The following is a 21,055-nucleotide window of genomic DNA, read 5'->3' as shown; positions in this document are numbered from 1 at the left end:
TTGGCAAAATAATGTCTCTGCTTTTTAATATGCTCTTTAGGTTGGTCATAACTTTCCTTCCAAGGAGTAAGCATCTTTTAATTCCATGGCTGCAATGACCATCTGCAGTGATTTTGGAGTCCAGAAAAATAAAGTCAGCCCGTGTTTCCACTGTTTCCCCATCTATTTCCCATGAAGTGATGGGACCAGATGCCATGATCTTCATTTCTGAATGTTGAGCTTTAAGCCAAATTTTTCACTCTCCTCTTTCACTTTCATCGAGAGGCTCTTTAGTTCTTCTTCACTTTCTGCCACAAGGGTGGTGTCATCTGCATATCTGAGGTTATTGATATTTCTCCCAGCAATCTTGATTCCAGCTTGTATTTCCTCCAGTCCAGCATTTCTCATGATGTACTCTGTATATAAGTTAAATAAGCTGGGTGACAATATACAGCCTTGAAGTACTCCTTTTCCTATTTGGAACCAGTCTGTTGTTTCATGTCCAGTTCTACCTTTTGCTTCCTGACCTGCATGCAGATTTATCAAGAGGCAGGTCAGGTGGTCTGGTATTCCCATCTCTTTCAGAATTGTCCACAGTTTATTGTGATCCACTCAGTCAAAGGCTTTGGCATAGTCAATAAAGCAGAAATAGATGTTTTTCTGGAACTCTCTTGCTTTTTTGATGATCCAGCAGATGTTGGCTATTTGATCTCTTGTTCCTCTGCCATTTCTAAAACCAGCTTGAACATCTGGAAGTTCACAGTTCATGTACTGCTGAAGCCTGGCTTGGAGAATTTTGAGCATTACTTTACTAGCGTGTGAGATGAGTGCAATTGTGCGGTAGTTTGAGCATTCTTTGGCTTTGCCTTTCTTTGGGATTGGAATGAAAACTGACCTTTTCCAGTCCTGTGGCCACTGCTGAGTTTTCCAAATTTGCTGCCATATTGAGTGCATCACTTTCACAGCATCATCTTTCAGGATTTGAAATAGCTCAACTGGAATGCCATCACCTCCACTAGCTTTGTTTGTAGTGCTGCTTTCTAAGGCCCATTTGGCTTCACATTCCAGGATGTCTGGCTCTAGATGAGTGATCACACCATCGTGATTATCTGGGTCGTGAAGATCTTTTTTGTACAGTTCTGTGTATTCTTGCCACCTCTTCTTAATATCTTCTGCTTCTGTTAGGTCCCTACCATTTCTGTCCCTATTGAGCACATCTTTGTATAAAATGTTCCCTTGGTCTCTAATTTTCTTGAAGAGGTCTCTAGTCTTTCTCATTCTACTGTTTTCATCTATTTCTTTATATTGATCGCTGCTGAAGACTTTCTTATCTCTCCTGCTATTCTTTGGAACTCTGCATTCAAATGGGTATATTTTTCCTTTTCCCCTTTGCTTTTCGCTTCCCTTCTTTTCACATAGTTACATAAATACAAAAATATACACACTTAAATATATTTATTGTATTCCAATGGAATAAGTGCTGTGGAAAAGCCAAAAAGTGTAAGGGGTATTAATATGCCAACAATAGCAGTAATGGAAAATAAATGAGCTGTTTTTAGAAATCTCATTGAGAAGATGATATATTAACTTATGCTAATGGGGTGTCACAAATGGAAAAGTTTATTACAAAGCTTAGGAGTTATGGAAGGTTTTAAAGTAAGGGTTGATTAGATTTTCCTGGGACTCTTACTATATTTTTATTTCATTTTTATTTTAGACTATATCAAACTCCATACAACAGTTGAATCACTAACCTAAGATTATTATAACAATTCCAATAGTGTAACTAAAAAGATAGCTTCAAAAATAGTATTTATGTATTTCTAAAGGAAAAAGATAATTTACAAAACACTTAGATTCCCAATAGTCACTGTTGCTAAAGTAAGTAAATATCATTATGCTGATTATGTAATAATGATTGTATAGTTGATAATTTGAAAATAGATCAAAAGACAATTCCATCATGGTTTGAGGACTTTCTTTATGCCTTATTGCATCTGTTGCAGTATAAGAACTGCTTTCAAAAATATACTGATACATTTATGTTCAATATTGATTTTTTACATGTTCTTCCGTATCTTTACTAAGAAGAATATGAACCTAGGAATACATTTTAAGAGTTCATTTAAGTACATGATTTATTATACAAATATTGACTGAACTTTCCATAATTTTGTGACATTGGAACTATTTTCATGTAAAGAAGAAAGTGTTATTTCTCAAATTAATTCCCTTTTAATATGCAGGGCCGTATAAAAATTAATAGTAAAAGCTTTTTCCTAAATTACAGAGTCATGCTTTGGTGTAGATCAAATTAAAAGATCATTTGGTCATTTGTGTATATTTATAGATAGAATTAAAATATTTTCCACATATAAATAAGCATATGCAGAAATAATTATATTTTAAGGGCCAGTTTAAAATTTAATTACATTTTAAAATGTTATCTTATTTCTGTAATTCCTTATTGTAAATTACCTAGATAATTCCCTCTCTTTACCATTTTTTCCACCTGTGTATAAATTATAATTTTTTCAGGTATGCAAGGCAAATTCATTGTTTAAATTCCCAAAATTAGACTGTGCTAAATTTTTTAAATATTTTCTTAATCTAAATATTATCTACTCATAATAAAATATAGCATTTTAGAGTAGAGTTTTATGATCTTTAACAAAGTGTATATAGGCATGTAAATTACACTAAAATCTGTAAAATTTCATTTGCCTCAAAAAGTTTTGGGGACTCTTTAGAGTCAATTCCTCCAAGGCCTGGCCCTTAGCAACTACTATTCTTATTTACATTCCTATAATTTTATCTTTTCTAGAATGCCATATAAGTGGACAAATAGAGTATATAGTCTTAGTGTCTGGGTTTTCTAATTTGTAATGGTTTTAGGTTGATCCATGTTGTTGCATGTACATTCAGCCACTGATTATTACTGCTAAATTCTACATCAGTATTCTATGACACTTGTTATTGCAGAATACTGTGCCACATTTTGTTTATCGATTTACCTTTTTAAGGACATTTAGCTTCTTTATATGTTTAATATTTTATTAATAATGTACTATACATATTTGTGCACAACCTTTGTGGATATGTTTTAATTTCTTATGTAAATACCTAAGAGTGGATTTGCATGATGTAAATGTTTAATAGCTAGCTTTCTGGAAGACCACGGAGAAAACCTGGATTTGTAGTGTTTGCTGATTGCCACAGTGTAAATATTTTTATCACAATGATTTCACACTACAAATATTACACCCTGAAGGCAGAGTCAAGAATAGATATGCACAGAAAGCTCTTGTGATGCCAATGTGAGCAAGCCCTAGAACGCGCATCACAGAACTTCTAGTTTAAGGAGAAACTGCACATTAAGCTATAAGAAACTGTCAAACTGTTTACTAAAGTACTTTTCTGTTTTTATAAATATTTTCACCAGCAATATTGGAGAACTCCATTAACACTTGATAATATATATATTTTTAATTTTACCCATCATAGAGTATACTGGTATCACACTGTGATCTCAGTTTGTCTTTTTTTTAATTTATTTTAAACTGAGGATAATTACAATATTGTGTTGTTTCTGCCATATGTCAACATGGATCAGTCACAGATATATATATATATGTCCCCTCTCTCGAGTCTCCTTCCCACCTCCCACCCTATCCGCATCTTTAGGCTGTCACAGAGCCCCAGTTTGAGTTCCCTGAGTAATACAGCAAATTCCCACTGGCTATCTATTTTTTAATTAATTGAAGGCTAATTACTTTACAATAGTGTGGTGGTTTCTGCCATGCATCGACACGAAACACCCATGGGTATACATGTGTCCCCAAGTCCCCAAACCCCCTCCCACCTCCCTCCCCATCCCACTCCTCTGGGTTGTCCCAGTGCACCAGCCCTGAGCACCCTGTCTCATGCATCAAACCTGGACTGGTGATCAATTTCACATATGGTAATAAACATTTTTTAATGCTATTCTCTCAATTCATCCCACCCTCACCTTCTCCCACAGAGTCTAAAAGTCTCTTCTTTACATCTGTGTCTCTTTTGCTGTCTTGCATATAGGGTCGTTGTTACCATCTTTCCAAATTCCATATATATACATTAATATACTATATTGTTTTTCTTTCTGACTTACTTCACTCTGTATAATAGGCTCTGGTTTCATCCACCTCATTAGAATGGACTCAAATGTGTTATTTTTAATAGCTGAGTAATATTCCATTGTGCATATGTACCACAGCTTTCTTATCCATTCATCTGCTGATGGACATCTAAGTTGCTTTCATGTCCTAGATATTGTAAACAGTGCTGTGATGAACATTGGGGTACATGCGTCTCTTTCAATTCTGGTTTCCTTGGTGTGTATGCCCAGTAATAGGATTGCTGGGTCACATGGCAGTTCTATTTCCAGCTTTTAAAGGAATCTCCACCTTGTTCTCTATAGTGTCCCTACTAGTTTGCATTCCCACCAACAGTGTAAGAGGGTTCCCTTTCCTCCACACCCTCTCCAGCATTTATTGTTTGTAGACTTTTTGATGGCAGCCATTCTGACCAGTGTAAGATGGTACTTCATTGTGGTTTTGATTTGCATTTCTCTGATAATGCATGATGTTGAGCATCTTTTCATGTGTTTGTTAGCCATCTGCATGTCCTCTTTGGAGAAATGTTTGTTTAGTTCTCTGGCCCATTTTTTGATTGGGTCATTTATTTTTCTGGTATTGAGCTGCATGAACTGTTTGTATATTTTGGAAGTTTATTCTTTGTCCATTGTTTTGTTTGCTACTATTTTCTCCCATTCTGAAGGCCATCTTTTCACCTTGCTTATAGTTTCCTTTGTTGTGTAAAAGCTTTTAAGTTTAATTAGGTTCCATTTGTTTATTTTTGCTTTTATTTCCATTACTCTGGGGTGTGGGTCATAGAGGACCTTGCTGTGATTTATGTCAGAGAGTGTTCTAACTAGTTTTCCTCTAGGAGTTTTATAGTTTCTGGTCCTACATTTAGATCTGTAATGCATTTTGAGTTTATTTTTGTGTATGGTGTTAGTAAGTGTTCTAGTTTCATTCTTTTACAGGTGGCTGACCAGTTTTCCCAGCACCACTTGTTAAGAGATTGTCTTTTTTCCATTGTATATTTTTGCTCCCTTGTCAAACATAAGGTGTCCATAGGTGCATGGATTGATCTCTGGGCTTTCTATTTTGTTCCATTGATCTATATTTCTATTTTTGTGTCAGTACCATACTGTCTTGATGACTGTAGCTTTGTAGTATAGTCTGATGTAAGGCAGGTTGATTCCTCCAGTTCCATTCTTCTTCCTCAGATTGATTTGGCTATTATAGGTTTTTTTGTGTGTGTGTTTCCATACAAATTGTGAAATTATTTGTTCTAGTTCTGTGAAAAATACCATTGGTAGCTTGATAGGAATTGTATTGAATCTAGAGATTGCTTTGGGTGGTATACTCATTTACTACATTGATTCTTCCAATCCATGAACATGGTATATTTGTCCATCTATTTGTGTCATCTTCAATTTCTTTCATTAGTGTTTTATAGATTTCTATATATAAGACTTCTGTTTCTTTCAGATCAGATCAGTCGCTCAGTCGTGTCCGACTCTTTGTGACCCCATCAATCGCAGCACGCCAGGCCTCCCTGTCCATCACCAACTCCCGGAGTTCACACAGACTCACGTCCATCGAGTCAGTGATGCCATCCAGCCATCTCATCCTCTGTCGTCCCCTTCTCCTCTTGCCCTCATCCTTCCCAGCATCAGAGTCTTTTCCAATGAGTCAACTCTTCACATGAGGTGGCCAAAGTACTGGAGTTTCAGCTTTAGCATCATTCCTTCCAAAGAACACCCAGGGCTGATCTCCTTCAGAATGGACTGGTTGGATCTCCTTAAAGTCCAAGGGACTCTGAAGAGTCTTCTCCAACACCACAGTTCAAAAGCATCAATTCTTTGGCACTCAGCCTTCTTCACAGTCCAACTCTGACATCCATACATGACCACAGGAAAAACCATAGCCTTGACTAGACGTACCTTTGTTGGCAAAGGTAAATTTAGTCCTAAGTATTTTATTCTTTTCGTTGCAATGGTGAATGGGATTGTTCCCTTAAATTTTCTGTTTTCTCATCTTTAATGTATAGTAATGCAAGGAATTTTGGTGTATTAATTTTATATCCTGAAACTTTACTATATTCATTAATTAGCTCTGATAATTTTCTGGTGGTGTCTTTAGGGTTTTCTATTTAGAGGATCATGTCATCTGCAAACAGTGGGTGTTTTACTTCTTTTTTTTTTTTCCAATCTGGATTCCTTTTATTTCTATTTCTTCTCTTATTGGTGTGGCTACAACTTCCAAAACTATGTTGAATAGTAGTGGTGAGGGTGGGTACCCTTGTCTTGTTCCTGACTTTAGAGGAAATGCTTTCAATTTTTCATCACTGAGGACAATGTTTGCTATGGGTTTATCATAAATGGCTTATTATGTTTAGGTATGTTCCTTTTATGCCTGCTTTCTGGAGAGTTTTTATCATAAATTGGTGTTGAATTTTGTCAAAGGCTTTCTCTGCAACTACTGAGATAATCATATGGTTTTTATCTCTCAGTTGGTTAACATGGTGTATCACATTGATTATTTGCAAATATTGAAGAATCCTTGCATCACTGGGATAAAACCCACTTGGTCACGATGTATGATCTTTTTAAATATGTTGTTGGATTCTGTTTTATTTTACATATGTTAGTAGTTTGTCTTTACTTGATGACTAACAATGGTGAGCATCTTTTCATATGCCTATTAACCATTTGTATATAAATTTGGATAACTGTACATTCATAATTTTTCTCATTAAAATAGTTTGCATTTATTATGAGTTATAAGATTTCTAATAGAGCAGTTCTAAACCCTAAACTTCAGCACTAACCTAAGTCTAATCAATACATAGCCTAAGCATAGAATCTCATGATCTGTCTTGATTGACTGATCCCCTAGCCTTCTGCAGACCTGTGAATGAAATATACTTGTTTTGTAATTGTGATATATGAAGTTGTTTATTTTATAGGCTACTTTTGCAGCAACAAATTTATAAAGAAGATTTAGCACCAAGAAATGAGATACTTCAGTAAACAAATATTAGCTTTGCAACTGGGTAGGAAGTAAAAGGAAACTGTTATGAGAAACTGCCAAATGGTTACTTGTATTTGGTGGCTATTTTTTGGTGCCATTACATATGACAGTAGTGAAACTTTTAGTTAAAATATTTCCTGTGACAAATTGGAAGGAATAAAAATGTATTTAATAAACTTGTGCCAATGGACAAGTAAGTTTTGAGGCCAAATACTGGATGAGGTTTGACTTTTACTATCTGATGTGTAAAGTATTACAGGAAAAAAAATAAGTTCTATCTGCAAATTAATCAGTGTAAAATAGAAAGTTTATTAGTTTCTGAAATTTTAGCATTAAAAATATTTAAATGCTTCTCATCAAATTAAACTTGTCATGAACACAGCTTTGGGATAAAGATGAAATCCAGTGTACTGCTATAAAAAGAAAGCCTCAGAGCAAAAACAAGTAATGCTTTTAACTTTATTGTTAAAACCTCTCAAAGAATTATTTCACTAACTAGTCAATTCTTTAAGCTCTTCAAAGAGATTATAGAAGAACTGAGAGGCTATATTCCCAATGTACCTGTAATTCCATACAGAAAGGTTGGTAGAGTGGAGAGAGAGAGAGAGATTATAGAAGAAAATTGCACTTGTGGTTTTTGACACAGAGTAAACAGAAATCAAATTTACTGAAATACCACATAATAATGAGATAGCTGAACTGCAGAAGTGTTACAGCTTAGACTAAAAGAGACTATAAATATTTGAGATGTAAAAAACAAAATAAGGGAAACAAAAAGGCATTTTGTAAAAGGAAAAGCTCTTGTTATTTGAGGCTTTGTACATAGTAAACACAAAATTATCTATACAGTAATGAAGTTCAGGATTAATTTAGCAAAGTTGGATAATCATTAATTTATTTCCATATATGTATAAGAATGCTGTGAAAGTGCAGCACTCAATATACCAGCAAATTTGGAAAACTCAGCAGTGGCCACAGGACTGGAAAAGGTCAGTTTTCAATCCAATCCCAAAGAAAGGCAATGCCAAAGAATGCTCAAACTACCGCACAATTGCACTCATCTCACATGCTACTAAAGTAATGCTTAAAATTTTCCAAGCCAGGCTTCAGCAATACGTGAACCGTGAACTTCCAGATGTTCAAGCTGGTTTTAGAAAAGGCAGAGGAACCAGAGATCAAATTGCCAACATCCGTTGGATCATGGAAAAAGCAAGAGAGTTCCAGAAAAACATCTATTTCTGCTTTGTTGACTATGCCAAAGCCTTTGACTGTGTGGATCACAATAAACTGTGGAAAATTCTGAAAGAGATGGGAATACCAGACCACCTGACCTGCATCTTGAGAAATCTGCATGCAGGTCAGGAAGCAACAGTTAGAACTGGACATGGAACAACAGACTGGTTCCAAATAGGAAAAGGAGGACGTCAAGGCTGTATATTGTCACCCTGCTTATTTAACTTCTGTGCAAAGTACATCATGAAAAATGCTGGGCTGGAAGAAACACAAGCTGGAATCAAGACTGCCAGGAGAAATATCAATAACCTCAGATATGCAGATGACATCACCCTTATGACAGAAAGTGAAGAGGAACTAAAAAGCCTCTTGATGAAAGTGAAAGTTGAGAGTGAAAAAGTTGGCTTAAAGCTCAACTTTCAGAAAACGAAGATCATGGCATCTGGTCCCATCAATTCATGGGAAATAGATGGGGAAACAGTGGAAACAGTGTCAGACTTTATTTTTCTGGGCTCCAATATCACTGCAGATGGTGATTGCAGCCATGAAATTAAAAGACGCTTACTCCTTGGAAGGAAAGTTATGACCAACCTAGATAGCATATTCAAAAGCAGAGACATTACTTTGCCAACAAAGGTTCGTCTAGTCAAGGCTATGGTTTTTTCAGTGGTCATGTATGGATGTGAAAGTTGGACTGTGAAGAAAGCTGAGCGCCAAAGAATGGATGCTTTTGAACTGTGGTGTTGGAGAAGAGTTTTGAGAGTCCCTTGGACTGCAAGGAGATCCAACCAGTCCATTCTGAAGGAGATCAGCCCTGGGATTTCTTTGGAAGGGATGATGCTAAAGCTGAAACTCCAGTACTTTGGCCACCTCATGTGAAGAGTTGACTCATTGGAAACGACTGATGCTGGGAGGGATTGGGGGCAGGAGGAGAAGGGGACGACAGAGGATGAGATGGTTGGATGGCATCACTGACTTGATGGACATGAGTTTGAGTGAACTCCAGGAGTTGGTGATGGACAGGGAGGCCTGGCGTGAGGCGATTGACGGGGTCACAAAGAGTCAGACACGACTGAGCTACTGATCTGATCTGATCTGATAAGAAATATAAAACATATAAAATACTATATATAATAATGTCAAAAACATTGTATTCTTCTGAATAAGTATGGCAAGCAAGCGTAAGATGTTATACTTAAAAATTGCAAAATATTGAGAAAAATTAGAGGACAATTAAATAAATGAAAGAACATACCGATCTATAAATTGGAAGATTTAGTAATATGATATTAACACTCTCAAAATTGATCTTCAGATACAAAGCCATTCTAATCAAATCTCAGCATATTTTCTTCATTGACATTAACAAACTAATTTAAAATATATGTGGAAATATTAAAGGCAAAAAATTGTCAAGGCAGTCTTTAGGAAGCACAACAAAGTTGAAGAACTCATACTGCCAAATATCAAACCTACCATAAATAAAACCACACTATAGAGACAACTGCCGGGAGCCTGCGTGAGGACCTCCACCCGGGCAAAGGTCATGAGGAAGGAGGCTCGACATACCCAAAGGCGGGATTGAGCCTCAGGAGACCCCCTGGAAATTCTTGAGCATCTACCCCAAAACCAGAGTCTGCCTACTTTACTACTTTGTGCTCTCACCTACACCTCTGACTTTATGGGGGGCTGTCCCCCACCACCTCTTTCGGAGAAGGAGTTAACTTAGAGCTCCAGTTAATAATAATTCCTGGGTGTGATAGGAGTGTTTCAACCTACAAACTCCTCTGAAGGTTCTCTAGCCTGCCTGACAGGCTTGTCTGGCCACATGTGATTGCTCACAGCCTCTCAACCATGAGAGGCACGAGATGCTTTAAACCTTCTAAAAACAGGTTCTTTTGAGAAGTTAGAAAACTATTAGTATAAGTATAGTGGGCTGATTAGAAACTGTATTGGTGAAGGGTTTTTCATTTGTTGAGCCAATGTTCGCTGCTAAGTCTCCACATCCCCTGCCCTTATACACATTAATGAATATATAGAGGAAATAAGTATTAACCTTTGATATTAATCACATTAGACCTTAGGCTAAGCAAATTCTTTCCTTAATCAAAACCCACTACACCCTCACCCTATAGGAATGTAACTTTATTTGGTACCTTTGGAAGGTGGTGTCTGTTTCAAAAATAATCACCCCTGGAGAAATAAGTGTTCTGGTTGACTGACCACTGTCATAAGGAGAGGGTCATAAATTGTCAGCAGGACCCCCTGGCCTTAAGATGATGTAACACCCCTAAGACCTCTGTATACATTTGTATGAAGCACCTGACTTTAATAAAAGTCAGGACTGCTGACCCCCTTGACTTTTGTAATACATCTCAGTGTATAAAAACAGACCCTGGAAAAATAAAAAATGGGATCAGTTCCTCGAAAGACTGGTCTCCCCATGTCGCTCGTTCTCTCACCTTCTGGCTGAATTATCTGGAATGCGGAGGCTCATCAAGCCTACTAATTATGCCTGCGCTTCTAAGATCTGACCGGGGAGGCCTTAGTGTCTCCTCTCCTTCACGAGAACGGAAGGACGCCTGTGGCCTACGTAGGTGACGTAAATTCCTTGCCTTGGAATTATTAGCTTTCCACGTAAACCAAGCTATTCAGCCTCTTTTCTCCACTGAATTTTCCTACTGAGCTACCCTCATTCTATTACTCTTTATATCTCTAATTAATATTTAATTAAAGCGATCGTATCCTGATCGCCAAAGCTGTCTCTCCTTCGAATTTCCCTGGATCAACCGGGGCTGGACCCCGGCAGACAACAAGTTGTAGAACTAGCAATTTCATTCCTTGGTGTATGCCAGGAAAAAGCACAGTTTCTATCACAAAATATCATATATCAAAATTAATACTGACACTATTAAAAGCAAAAAATATCTACTATTAATCATAGAATGGAAAATAGAAAATAAATAGAAAGGAAAAGCTGTATTCACAAAATGGAATGCTATGCAGCAACAGATAAAAATACATTATAACTATATAAAACAATATGGATGAATCTCACAAACATAATGTTGAGTAAAAGAAACACAACAGAAAAGAGTACTTTATTGTTGATTCTACTTTGGTGCATTTTATAGCCCATAACAGTGTTAGAAACTAAGCTAGTGATTTCTTTTTGAAGATGGGGTTGGTGGTCATGTTAAGAAGGGGGCACAACAGGTGAATGGAGCAGGCCACATTCTTGTTCTTAATCTCATTGGTGGCTACATAGTTCTTTTCTCTTTTTAAAAATTTGCTAATTTGAATATTTATGAGATGTGCACTTTCTGGTCTATAAAGAAATTACAAAATAGCACATTTGGGAATAGATTTAGGCAGAGATTTGTTGAGTAAAGTTAATAGAAGTATTTATATTCCCATAGAAAAAGTCCAAAAATAGTGCTTCTGAGCTATCAAGAGGAGGAGGAAGAGGAGGAGTATTAGTTGCTCAGTTGTTTCTGACTCTTTGAGATCCCATGAACTATAGCCCACCAGCCAGCTTCTCTGTCCATAGGATTCTCCAAGCAAGAATACTGGAGTGGGTTGCCATTCCCTTTTCTAGAGAACCCAGGGGTCCAGCCTGGGCCTTTGCATTCCAGGTACATTTTTATCCATCTAAGCCACCAGGGAAGCCTGAGATATCTAGAATTGCACTTTAAATAGGACATCACTCATGGATTCATTATTTACCTAGGAGAATATTTTTCCCATTGTTTTATAAAAAGATATCTTCAACTAATGTTCACCATATGTATTGAATTTAGGTAAATGATTCTATTATTTCATAACCTAATAAGCATAGAGGAACCAATAATTAATAATATAGAAATTGAACAAATAGAAAAGATAACACAGAATCAAATTCTTCATTTCAGTGTCTTGCCATGAAAAAGTATATTGCTAAAATCACAAATAATTTTTATTATATATGATAAATATGTTCAAAATACCTGTTAGTAATCTATGAGGTCATTTTAAATTACAGCAGTAAGCTTCTGCATAATGAGATTATTAAAGGATTTTAATTGCTTGGGTTGGCAGAAGGTGAGACTGTTATATATAGTTCTTCAGAAAGGCATAGATATGTAAAAGGACTCTCAAAGACCTCTGTCAGCTCTATGAATCTGTAATGTGATGCTTTGTTTTGAAAAATACTGGTGACAAATTATTTCCAGCAAACCACCATGCATAAATATGGGTTGACTCTTAAGTAGCAAAACTGATTGTTTTGTCACTTCTGTATTCTTTTGAATGTCATTTGTTATTTTCTAAAAAAAATCTCGTAGCATCCTAACTTTATCCTACATATTTGCTACTGAATCAACAAGTAATTTTGTAAATATTAGATATTTAATTGTCAAAATATATCTACACCAAATGTAGATATCTTTATCTACATTTGGTGTATGTATATGTGTCAGAGTAAGATAATCTGTTAATCATAAATAGTGATAGGGATAAGGTGTTCAGTTGTTTGTAACATGACATTTTAGTGAGAAATTATCTAGTTTGAAATCTTTTCTACAAGCACCAAATGGGTAAACAGACATAGAACAGAAAAAGAATTAAAAATAATGTTTTGATTATCTCTTGCTGTGTTATAAACTATACCAATGCTCAGTTGCTTATTAACACAACCATTTTAGTTGTTTGTTCATGATTATGCAAACTTTTCAGGGTTACATGGAGATAAGCTGTCTTTCCTCTATTTGGCAGTAATAGGGATGCCTCAGGTAGAACTGAAAAATCCACCCACAAAATGAATTCACTCATAGAGTTGGAAAATTGGTTCTGGGGATGGGTGACACCTCACCTGGGATTTGGATCTGGGTTTCAGTCCTCTTGTAAAAGGACTATCAATTTCGGTAAATAAGTTTTCATAGCACAGTGTTCCTAGGTAACATATTTATTATTAATATATGTTGGCTGATTTCCCCCAGCAAGCAAAAACAGAAGCTCATAGACCTTCTTTCTTAAGACTTAATTTAATAGCACCAGTATTTCTGGGACTACTTCCTGTTAGTTAAACAAATCATTGTGCCAGGCCGTAATCAAGGGGATAGTCTACACCATTGTGTGCATACCCAGAAGCATGTCTCCTGGAGGTCAACAAACCAGCATTTTGCTGTAGATTGAGATACAGCCCTTAATGATTCATGTTTCATTTACCTTCTTTCCAGTATCACCAAAGCACCAACCCATTCTGGCATCAGCTCAGACATGAAGCCGGTAATTGTGTCATCTAGATCAGGTCTAGGTATACAAATGAAGCTCCTCAGGTACAAATTCTCTTGATCTAATGCCCAGTAAATCTAAGAGGCAAATAAACGCTTTCAAGAAGCCCAAAACATAGTGCTAAAACAATGACAAAGACAACAAAATAGCTATTTTCACACAAAATGGCAGATAATACGAGGTATATAGCAGTTATTGCTCCATTAGGATTCTGAAAAGCAGCCGGTCAACCATATTTTTTTAATTCAGAACAAATTCTGCTGCAATGGAATTGTTCTTCAAGGTTCCCAGGTCTAACCTCGGAATGATCCTTCATTCTCCAAAAGAAATGACCCATGTTTCCAGGTGAATAGCTTTCTTAACCTGTTTTTGTTTTGTTTTTGCCTATAGAAGTGCTGGAAAAACTCTAAGTTATCTTAGGTATGCCAATGCATTTATAAATACAATATGAAAAGTATGATTCATGAGGAGAAAAAATAATGAGTTGGACTTAATTAAAATTAAAATTTCTGCACTATGATAGACAGCATTAATAAAATGAAAGACAAGCCACAGAATGAGAGAAAATATTTGGAAAACATGTTAAAGAACTTATAAGCAAAATAAATATTTTTTAAAAATGGAAAGCTCAAAAATAAGAAAACAATCAACTTAGAAAATGGGTGAATTTCCAAAACAGAGAAAAAAAGAAAATGGATGAAAGTTTTTCATGGACTGCTTCACCAAACAAGATGTAGAGACAATAAATAATCATATAAAAAGGTGCTTAAATATTTCACTAATAGGAAATTGCAAATTAGAACAATAGAGAGATATCATTATACTCCTAAGAGAATGGCTAAAAATGAGGAAAAAAAAAAAAAAAAACCTGACAAAGCAATTTCAGGTGAGGATACAGAAGAAACTGGTCAGAATAATAAAGGAATATTATGAACAATTTTATGCAAATAAAAAAAAAACATAAAATAGATCAGTTCCTTAAAGAAAATGAACAAATAATCTTATAGAAGATGAAACACAGCATCAGAAAAAAACCTTGTAAGAATTTTCCTCATATGTATGCAAACATCAACTTGAAGATCATTAGTTTAAATGTAGAATCTAAAGTAATAAAACTTCTAGAATGAAACATAGGAAAAAGATGTCTAACCCCGAGAAAGGCAAAAAATTGTTAATGAGATCAGATCAGATCAGTCGCTCAGTCGTGTCCGACTCTTTGCAACCCCATGAATTGCAGCACGCCAGGCCTCCCTATCCATCACCAACTCCTGGAGTTCACTGAGACTCACGTCCATCGAGTCAGTGATGCCATCCAGCCATCTCATCCTCTGTCGTCCCCTTCTCCTCCTGCCCCCAATCCCTCCCAGCATCAGAGTCTTTTCCAAGGAGTCAACTCTTCGCATGAGCTGGCCAAAGTACTGGAGTTTCAGCTTCAGCATCATTCCTTCCAAAGAAATCCCAGGGCTGATCTCCTTCAGAATGGACTGGTTGGATCTCCTTGCAGTCCAAGGGACTCTCAAGAGTCTTCTCCAACACCACAGTTCAAAAGCATCAATTCTTCGGCGCTCAGCCTTCTTCACAGTCCACAAGTCCTCTGTGTTCCAGATATATGGATGAAAAGTTCAAAGTGCAGTAGCACCGCCTTCTAAGACTCCCACTGGATGCCTGAAACCACACTGTACCAAACCCTATACATACTGTTTTTCCTATATACACATACCTATACATTTCCTGTACACACAATAAAGTTTAACGTATAGATTAGGCACAGTATGAGATTAGGGCTTCCCTGGTGGCTCAGATGGTAAAGGATCTGCCTACAATGCAGGAGACCTGGGTTCCATCTCTGAGTTGGGAAGAAACCCTAGAGAAGGGAATGGCACCCCCGTCCAGTATTCTTGCCTGGAGAATTCTATGGACAGAGGAGTCCGGCGGGCTATAGCCCACAAAGAGTCCGGCACGACTGACTAACACACACACACACACAAGATTAACAACAATAATAATAAAATGAAATAATTATAACATATTTCAATAACAGTTATGCAAATATAGTCTCTCTCAAAAGATCAAATGTAATGCCTTTCTCATCTTAACTAAGCCTTTAACACACACCGTGACCTTGACTTTCAGCTTGAGGTGCCATAACATAACTAGCACGACTTTCTTTTTCCTTCTTCACAATTTCAGGCATAGACGATTCATTCTTACCATAGATCTTAGCACCTCAGCATATGATTCTTTTTCCCCTCTCCTTATTAAGTCAACAGCTTTCACTTTTCACTTAAAGAAAGTGCTTTACAGCTTCTCTTTGGCATATGCGAATTGTCGGCATCACTATTCTTGCACTTCGGGGCCATTTTTTTTTTTTTTTTAATTTTACAATATTGTATTGGTTTTGCCATATATCAACATGAATCCGCCACAGGTATACACGTGTTCCCCATCCTGAACCCACCTCCCTCCTCCCTTCCATACCATCCCTCTGGGTCATCCCAGCGCACCAGCCCCAAGCGTCCAGTATCGTGCATCGAACCTGGACTGGCGGCTCGTTTCATATATGATATTATACATGTTTCAATGCCATTCTCCCAAATTATCCCACCCTCTCCCTCTCCCAGAGTCCAAAAGACTGTTCTATACATCAGTGTCTCTTTTGTTGTCTCGTATACAGGGTTATTGTTACCATCTTTCTAAGTCAAATAAGAGTTACCTGAACATAGGGCTGTCAGAGCGATACCTCAGCAGCAGATCTGAGCGAAGATGGCTGCTGAGCAACTGACCAGAGAGCGATAGCAAGCGAGACAACGCGAGATTTCATCACGCTGCTCAAAACAGCTGTGCGATTTAAAACCTCGACAGTTCATTTCCGATATTTCCCACCTAATATTTTCAAACCATAGTTGACCCTGAGTAGCTGAAATTGCAGAAAATAAAACTGCGACAAGAGAGGACTACTGTACATGTGATTCCCACCCCCAACCCCACCCCCACTTTTGCTGGAAATTGTTAGGATATTCATTTGTGTTCACGAACATTACTGTCATGAATTGATGTGGGTGTATTTTCATATATTGTGATGGATTAAATTGAGCCTTTGTGTCCAGAAATGCATGTCCTTCACATTTGGAAAACATTTTTGAATATGTCTTCAATTAATTCTTCCTTTCGATTTAATCTGTTCTTTCCCAATTTCCCATTAGTCCGATTTATTGAGTAATTGTCTTTTGCTACTGTTTTCTCTATTGTTTTCCTTTTCCCTATTCTCTCTCTTTTTTTTTTTTTTTAAAGAGAACTTCCTCAACCTTTCTTTGGATTATTTTTTTATATAATTTACAAAATATTTTTCATGTTCTCAAATTATCCCTTTTTCTGTAACTTCTAGTTTCTGTTTAATGAATGCAGGATCTTTTTAAAATCTTCCTGGACAAATGTTTAATAGTATTTTAGCAGGAAGTTGTTTCCTATGTAGTCTATGATGTCTTCCAATTTTACTTTCTTACTTTTTGCTTTGGTCTCTGTCAGTGTTAGAGATTTCTCTCAGATTCCTTGGTGATCTTGCATTTGTGCTCATATTTAAGATCATGGTACATGTGTCTTAATTTCTCTGCACAATAGGGGGTGTGCACAAATTGAAAAGACTGATTTAACATTGGAGGAGCTTTTCTTTAGTGGTTAGCACTCACATGGAAGAATCCACACATTACCTGACTATATGTCAGACAGCAAGGATTTTGTTAGCTGTGGTATAAGGGGGATTGAGGATTTAACACACAGGTTCCTTTCATTTCATTCTTTTGTATTATAAGACTGCCCTCAAAGTTTTATGATGTCTAGTAGGAAATTGACCCTTTGTTTTACTCTGCCTAGGAGTGGGACATGACTGAGCGATTTCACTTTCACTTTTCACTTTCAGGCATAGGAGAAGGCAATGGCACCCCACTCCAGTACTCTTGCCTGGAAAATCCCATGGACGGAGGAGCCTGGTAGGCTGCAGTCCATGGGGTCGCTAGGAGTCCATGGGGTCGCTAGGAGTCGGACACGACTGAGCAACTTCATTTTGATTTTTCACTTTCATGCATTGGAGAAGGAAATGGCAACCCACTCCAGTGTTCTTGCCTGGAGAATCGCAGGGACGGGGAAGCCTGGTGGGCTGCCGTCTCTGGGGTTGCACAGAGCCGGACACGACTGAAGAGACTTAGCAGCAGCAGCAGCAGTAATTTTCAGTAATTTTTCTGCAATCTGTCTTCCACTATTTAATGTTATCAACATCTCTAATACTTTTTTTTTTTTCCTTCTGGATTTTTATTTGTGTTAACATTGGGAGGAAATAAGTGTAAATATGTGTATTCATTCCATCAGTTTCAAGTAGGGTCTTGAATTTTCAAACCAAATATTATGAAGAAAAATAAAAATAGCAGAAAAATTAAACATGAAAAACAAGGTAGAGGAATGGAAAAGGATATAAATATTAAGTTTAGCAAAAATAATCTTATTTTTAAATCAAATTATAAACTAACTTAGCTCTAAGAAGAGATACTTATTCCTACATTCATCAAGAACTTTGGATATTCCAGTGATTCGAGATAGACAAAAAGAAGCAATCAGTCAGGGCAAGATAAATTCTAACAAAAATCATATTCACTATTTATAAGTGTTCATGAGAATTTTTTTGATGTGGATCTGTTTCTCAAATGATTACCAAAAAGAAATGCTGAAATATTCTCTAGATACTAGAAGGATTTGCAAAAGTGATAACCTGCTTGATTTTGAGTGTGTCTAATGCACTCAATATACCAGCAAATTTGGAAAACTCAGCAGTGGCCACAGGACTGGAAAAGGTCAGTTTTCATTCCAATCCTAAAGAAAGGCAAAGCCAAAGAATGTTCAAACTACTGCACAATTGCACTCATCTCGCACACTAGTAAAGTAATGCTCAAAATTCTCCAAGCCAGGCTTCAGCAATATGTGAACCGTAAACTTCCAGATGTTCAAGCTGGTTTTAGAAAAGGCAGAGGAACCAGAGATCAAATTGCCAACATCTGCTGGATCATCGAAAAAGCAAGAAAGTTCCAGAAAAATATCTATTTCTGCTCCATGCCAAAGCCTTTGACTGTGTTCAGTTCAGTTCAGTCACTCAGTCATGTCTGACTATTTGCGACCCCATAAATTGCAGCACCCCAGGCCTCCCTGTCCATCACCAACTCCAGGAGTTCACTCAAACTCACGTCCATCAAGTCGGTGATGCCATCCAACCATCTCATCCTCTGTCACCCTCTTCTCCTCCTACCCCCAATCCCTCCCAGCATCAGAGTCTTTTCCAAGGAGTCAACTCTTCGCATGAGGTGGCCAAAGTACTGGAGTTTCAGCTTTAGCATCATTCCATCCAAAGAAATCCCAGGGCTGATCTCCTTTAAAATGGACTGTTTGGATCTCCTTGCAGTCCAAGGGACTCTCAAGAGTCTTCTCCAACACCACAGTTCAAAAGCATCAATTCTTCGGTGCTCAGCTTTCTTCACAGTCCAATTCTCACATCCATACACGACTACTGGGAAAACCATAGCCTTGACTAGACGGACCTTTGTTGGCAAAGTAATGTCTCTGCTTTTGAATATGCTATCTAGTTTGGTCATAACTTTCCCAAATAGGAAAAAGAGTACACCAAAGCTGTATATTGTTATCCTGCTTATTTAACTCATATGCAGAGTACATCATGAGAAATGCTGGACTGGAAGAAGCACAAGCTGGAATCAAGAATTCCAGGAGAAATATCAATAACCTCAGATATGCAGATGAAACCACCATTATGGCAGAAAGTGAAGAGGAACTCAAAAGTCTCTTGATGAAAGTGAAAGAGGAGAGTGAAAAAGTTGGCTTAAAGCTCAACATTCAGGAAACTAAGATCACGGCATCTGGTCCCACCACTTCATGGGAAATAGATGGGGAAACAGTGGAAACAGTGTCAGACTTTATTTTGGGGGGCTCCAAAATCACTGCAGATGGTGATTGCAGCCATGACATTAAAAGACACTTACTCCTTGGAAGGAAAGTTATGACCAACCTAGATAGCATATTAAAAAGGAAAGACATTACTTTGCCAACAAAGGTCTGTCTAGTCAAGGCTATGGTTTTTCCAGTGATCACATATGGATGTGAGATTTGGACTGTTAAGAAAGCTGAGCACTGAAGAATTGATGCTTTTGAACTGTGGCGTTGGAGAAGACTCTTGAGAGTCCCTTCGACTGCAAGGAGATCCAACCAGTCCATCCTAAAGGAGATCAGTCCTGGGTGTTCATTGGAAGGACTGATGCTGGAGCTGAAACTCCAATACTTTGGCCACCTCATGCAAAGAGTTGATTCATTTGAAAAGACCCTGATGCTGGGAGGGATTGGGGGTAGGAGGAGAAGGGGATAACAGAGAATAAGATGGCTGGGTGGCATCACTGACTTGACGGACATGAGTTTAGGTAAACTCAAGGAGTTGGTGATGGACAGGGAGGCCTGGCATACTGTGAACTGTACTTAAAAGCAAATGAAAATGAAAATCTGCCCACACAAGCGTGTTTTTTTTTTTTTTTTTAAGTCCAGTAGACCATTAAAATAATTCAATTTGGGATTTTCTACAAATATTTATTCACATATATATTTTCAATAACTAATATGTAAATAATATATCAGCAAGATATGGACCTTACAATATTCAATTTTGTACATTTAAGAGAAAGATCACTCTGCCTGTTACTCTTCATGAGCCATATTACTATGTATATGCTTGCATATTCAGTCATGTCCAACTCTTCGTGACCCCTTGGACTGTAGCCTGTTAGGCTCCTCTGTCAATGGGATTTTTTAGGCTAAAATACTGGGGTGGATTGCCATTCTTCCTTCAAGGGATCTTCCTGACCCAGGGATTGAACCCGTGTCTCCTGTATTTCCTGCATTGCAGGTGAATTCTTTGTCCACTGAACCACTGGGGAAGCCCATATTAGTATATTACTATAGAATAAGTAAACAACGAGAGTTCACTTTTTTGGAAGGCTATATATTAATTCAGGAAAGTTAATTTTTAACAATTTTAGTTCATTTTTCTCTAATAATGATATATATTTTAACTTCACATTTTAATTAAAGTCAATAATGAGAACCTGATTCTTAATTAAATTATCCTTATTTCTAATATAATTAGATTCCAACTCTGATAATAAAACTGTTTTCATTCTTCACTTCATAATATACTTTTTCCCCCTCAGACAAGTGAGTACTGTCACTGTATAAAAAGTAAAGGGAAATCATCTTACTGATTTAAATTGTTAATCATATATATATATATATATATATATACACACACACACACATATATGTGTATATAGACATAACATACTACACATGTACACATATATGTATATGCACAAGTGTACATATATATGTATATA

The 21,055-nt window shown here is 37.0% G+C and overlaps 1 long non-coding RNA gene across 3 annotated transcripts in view; it reads right to left on the bottom strand.

The window, feature by feature from the left end:
* The window catches only part of LOC112447567 (uncharacterized), a 181,988-nt gene extending 165,392 nt beyond the window's left edge, over window positions 1–16,596 (bottom strand). For all 3 annotated transcript variants that reach the window (XR_003035768.2, XR_009495368.1, XR_009495367.1), the window contains exon 1: window positions 16,336–16,596. This is a non-coding gene — a long non-coding RNA (uncharacterized lncRNA). The remainder of the gene's footprint in view (window positions 1–16,335) is intronic.
* Between the last annotated feature and the right edge of the window lie 4,459 nt (window positions 16,597–21,055).

The sequence above is a fragment of the Bos taurus genome, chromosome 7 (genome assembly GCF_002263795.3).
Source record: "Bos taurus isolate L1 Dominette 01449 registration number 42190680 breed Hereford chromosome 7, ARS-UCD2.0, whole genome shotgun sequence".
Lineage (NCBI taxonomy): Eukaryota > Metazoa > Chordata > Mammalia > Artiodactyla > Bovidae > Bos > Bos taurus.
The sequence above is the reverse complement of the archived record's forward strand: the minus strand, read 5'-3'. Positions and strand labels throughout refer to the sequence as shown.